This window comes from Schistocerca cancellata, unplaced genomic scaffold (assembly GCF_023864275.1).
Source record: "Schistocerca cancellata isolate TAMUIC-IGC-003103 unplaced genomic scaffold, iqSchCanc2.1 HiC_scaffold_923, whole genome shotgun sequence".
Classification (NCBI taxonomy): domain Eukaryota; kingdom Metazoa; phylum Arthropoda; class Insecta; order Orthoptera; family Acrididae; genus Schistocerca; species Schistocerca cancellata.
Window position 1 is genome coordinate 17,501 of NW_026046931.1, and position 5,000 is coordinate 22,500.

The 5,000-nt window shown below is 54.6% G+C and overlaps 1 non-coding gene across 1 annotated transcript in view; it reads left to right on the forward strand.

Moving 5' to 3' along the window:
• The first annotated feature begins 3,515 nt into the window (after positions 1-3,515).
• LOC126149298 (small subunit ribosomal RNA) overlaps positions 3,516-5,000 on the forward strand; it is a 1,909-nt gene continuing 424 nt past the window's right edge. Inside the window, exon 1 of the ribosomal RNA XR_007530795.1 lies at positions 3,516-5,000. This exon is cut by the window's right edge and continues 424 nt beyond it. This is a non-coding gene — a ribosomal RNA (small subunit ribosomal RNA).

Sequence of the window (5,000 nt, forward strand, 5' to 3'; positions counted from 1 at the left end):
CGACGATACTGCCATCTATGAGACGACAAGCCGACGACGACATCGCTAGGGCCCACAGTGCCCATTTTCCGACGCCACCCACAAAGCCTGCATCATCTGTCCACCACAGGAGCCCCAACGCCAGTGCCTGCGCCGCACGAAGTCGTCGACCGATCATCGCTCCGCTCCACTCCACTCGCACCCGCACCCGCAAGTGCCCCACCCCAACCGCCCAAATCGCAACTCCAGCGGATGAACGGCGGACTCTTCCCGCACTCGTAACGTGCAATCCACCCCTATATCATGCGTTTCATGAAGAGTTATATCCAATATGCCATATTCCCGCTGTCCCTATACATGCTCTAAGTAGCTCGCTTGCTACAGCAGCAGCAGCACCACGTCCGCGCGCTTCCCTGGGGGCACTGAACCGCAGGACGCGAGACCCCACGCCCAGTGGCAAACAGGACTCCTCTCACAATATAGACGGTCACTACCCCGCACAACGATGACGGTGTGGGGGCCATTTTACGACACCGCTTCCTGCGGTGCCAACGCTGTCGTAGAGTCGATACGCCATCTTTGGTAGAAGGCAACCATTCCGCTGTAAATGAGTACGTCGCTCGTAGTTCAGTCACCTCGCAGCACTGCTCAGTAAACTATGCAGGCCCACATAGATAGATCAAATACGCAAATGCCCCTATACATGCTGAACGTCTGTGCAAACAAAAGGAACCACACGTCACCCACACACTCTATCACACACTACTCTCTGCCTGTAACAGACACAGATGCAATAATTAAGCACCACCATGGACCAACGTCCGGTGCATCCTATCCGCCACAGTACACCAACCAGACTATGATAACCAGGCCACGAGGTCCAATCATAAAACAGAATATCCCACTCGTCCGACAACCACAATTGCTCAGATAAGCCACCAACACCCACACATGTCCCACACAGGGGTGCACCCAACATCACCACACTGCCTCGTCTTACAGAACAAACACACTGGCAGGAATGAAACACACAGGTCTGCCGCAACCTCGGACACGGCGCGCCCCCTCTCACTACCGAAAAGCGCATCCCAACGTGACATACCTCCTTTGACACACTGACGCTGCCTCGGGCATCCACTTCCTACGGTCAATATGAACGAACCTCGCCCCGCCCCCCCCCCCCCCCCACCAACACGCCATCCCATACCACAATGTGTACCGTACCCAAACCTAACGTGTACTGTACTACAACGCAATGTGTACCAAAACACAACCCAGTTTGTACCTTAACCTAACCTATGTCACCTTAACCTAACCTATGTCACCTTAACCTAACCTATGTCACCTTAACCTAACCTATGTCACCTTAACCTAACCTATGTCACCTTAACCTAACCTATGTCACCTTAACCTAACCTATGTCACCTTAACCTAACCCATCTTGCACCTTAACCTAACCTATGTCGCCTTAACCTAACCTCTGTTGCACCTTAACCTAACCTGTGTTGCACCTTAACCTAACCTGTGTTGCACCTTAACCTAACCTGTGTTGCACCTTAACCTAACGCAATTTGCACCGCAATGTAACGCAATTTGCACCGCAATGTAATGCAATTTGTACCGCAATCTACCCCAAGTTGTACCGCAATCTACCCCAAGTTGTACCGCAATCTACCCCAAGTTGTACCGCAATCTACCCCAAGTTGTACCGCAATCTACCCCAAGTTGTACCGCAATCTACCCCAAGTTGTACCGCAATCTACCCCAAGTTGTACCGCAATCTACCCCAAGTTGTACCGCAATCTACCCCAAGTTGTACCGCAATCTACCCCAAGTTGTACCGCAATCTACCCCAAGTTGTGCCGCAATCTACCCCAAGTTGTGCCGCAATCTACCCCAAGTTGTGCCGCAATCTACCCCAAGTTGTGCCGCAATCTACCCCAAGTTGTGCCGCAATCTACCCCAAGTTGTGCCGCAATCTACCCCACGTTGTGCCTTAACCTAACCCACGTTGTGCCTTAACCTAACCCACGTTGTGCCTTAACATAACCCACGTTGTGCCTTAACATAACCCACGTTGTGCCTTAACCTAACCCACGTTGTGCCTTAACCTGCTCTGTAAATGGCATATGACACGTTACATTAATGTATTGTTGTCCAACCGCAACCCGCTCAGAATGTTGTGTACACAGCTACGTGTCATCTCCCCATAACAGCTGTATTGCAGTGTGGTACGCCATAGAGACGTGTGGGAGTAATGGACGCAGTGGATGGCGATCAGCATGAGCCGTCTGTTCATGTAGTGGCGCGTGTATGCAGACATAGTAGTCTCTTCTCACACAATGTGATAGCACGGTGTCCCGCGTTCCACATCTGCGACATGCTACAGAGGCCGGTTGACAGTTCGTCGCGCAATGGACATCGCATACGTACGGGGGCACCTTCCACGTGCCCTCTAGTCGGGCACATTTTGTTGCGTGGATGTGAGCGGATGTAGTGTGTCTTGACACCTGACAGGCAGGCATGCAATAATAGTTGACTTTGCAAACGGGGATGGACGTGGACGTGTACGTTTACTGGTGACGTTACGCAAATGAACAACTGGTAACCCGTTGTGGTGCGGTTGATCTTGCTGGAGGTACATCTGTGAGGGCAACGATCGGTACAGCTATGACGCGGTTGTGTCAGCGATACCCACCACACCAATGAACGTGAATGTGGATCTGGGTGTGAAGCGATACGCGGCTGTGGGTGGGTGGGACTGTCCCCGGCCGGTGAGGGGGGGGCCGCCCGGCGTGCTGGCCGCGCGGTGCGTGGGCGCACGCGCTACAGCCGGCTGGTGGGGGCGCCCAGTGGCAGGCGCGCCGGCCGACGGACGCGGCAGGCGGCGCAGCTGCGCGCCGGGGCACCCTGCGCGCGGCGCCGTGCAGCCAAAGTGGGTCCTCGCCGGCCCGGTGCGAAGCGCGGTGGACATCTGCAGTGTGCTGGTCCGATTGAGGACTGTGTGCGTTGAGGATGCGCCGCCGCCCGGCACTCGGCGCCGCGACGCCGTCTGCTGCTCGGTCGCCCCAGCGGTTCTCGCTGGTGGTTTGTATCGCAGTTGTGCAGACGTGTTGGCACGTGCGCTGTGCTGGGAGAGTTCGCTTCGGCACCCACGTGGGGCCTTTGCCCTTCTGTGGCGCTGGCGTTGGAGCTGCCGGTCACCGTAGGTGGCGCGTGTTGTCTCCCGCCGGCAATGCCACGACAGCACGCTCCCGGGCCTCTGTCGGCAGCGGCAAGCTCAGTTGGGAGCACGGGTGGTCGCACCTAAAGCGTCTACTCGCCTAACTCCGGGCGATTGCGCCTCTCTCGAACCCGACCAAGTACTTAGGACGGCGCTGCGCGCCGCCGGGACCTGAGAGGGTTTCGAGGTGTATTGTGCAGGGGAGCTCAGCCTCCTCCTGTTTGCAGAATAATTGAGCGGACGCTTGCGTGTTCGCGCGGGCCCCCGGGACACACTCCCGGGCGGCCGGCTGCTCAGCTCTAGTTGACGCAGCTCCCTGGTTGATCCTGCCAGTAGTCATATGCTTGTCTCAAAGATTAAGCCATGCATGTCTCAGTACAAGCCGCATTAAGGTGAAACCGCGAATGGCTCATTAAATCAGTTATGGTTCCTTAGATCGTACCCACGTTACTTGGATAACTGTGGTAATTCTAGAGCTAATACATGCAAACAGAGTCCCGACCAGAGATGGAAGGGACGCTTTTATTAGATCAAAACCAATCGGTCGGCTCGTCCGGTCCGTTTGCCTTGGTGACTCTGAATAACTTTGGGCTGATCGCACGGTCCTCGTACCGGCGACGCATCTTTCAAATGTCTGCCTTATCAACTGTCGATGGTAGGTTCTGCGCCTACCATGGTTGTAACGGGTAACGGGGAATCAGGGTTCGATTCCGGAGAGGGAGCCTGAGAAACGGCTACCACATCCAAGGAAGGCAGCAGGCGCGCAAATTACCCACTCCCGGCACGGGGAGGTAGTGACGAAAAATAACGATACGGGACTCATCCGAGGCCCCGTAATCGGAATGAGTACACTTTAAATCCTTTAACGAGTATCTATTGGAGGGCAAGTCTGGTGCCAGCAGCCGCGGTAATTCCAGCTCCAATAGCGTATATTAAAGTTGTTGCGGTTAAAAAGCTCGTAGTTGGATTTGTGTCCCACGCTGTTGGTTCACCGCCCGTCGGTGTTTAACTGGCATGTATCGTGGGACGTCCTGCCGGTGGGGCGAGCCGAAGGCGTGCGACCGCCTCGTGCGTGTTCGTGCGTCCCGAGGCGGACCCCGTTGAAATCCTACCAAGGTGCTCTTTATTGAGTGTCTGGGTGGGCCGGCACGTTTACTTTGAACAAATTAGAGTGCTTAAAGCAGGCAAGCCCGCCTGAATACTGTGTGCATGGAATAATGGAATAGGACCTCGGTTCTATTTTGTTGGTTTTCGGAACCCGAGGTAATGATTAATAGGGACAGGCGGGGGCATTCGTATTGCGACGTTAGAGGTGAAATTCTTGGATCGTCGCAAGACGAACAGAAGCGAAAGCATTTGCCAAGTATGTTTTCATTAATCAAGAACGAAAGTTAGAGGTTCGAAGGCGATCAGATACCGCCCTAGTTCTAACCATAAACGATGCCAGCCAGCGATCCGCCGCAGTTCCTCCGATGACTCGGCGGGCAGCCTCCGGGAAACCAAAGCTTTTGGGTTCCGGGGGAAGTATGGTTGCAAAGCTGAAACTTAAAGGAATTGACGGAAGGGCACCACCAGGAGTGGAGCCTGCGGCTTAATTTGACTCAACACGGGAAACCTCACCAGGCCCGGACACCGGAAGGATTGACAGATTGATAGCTCTTTCTTGATTCGGTGGGTGGTGGTGCATGGCCGTTCTTAGTTGGTGGAGCGATTTGTCTGGTTAATTCCGATAACGAACGAGACTCTAGCCTGCTAACTAGTCGCGTGACATCCTTCGTGCTGTCAGCGATTACTTTTC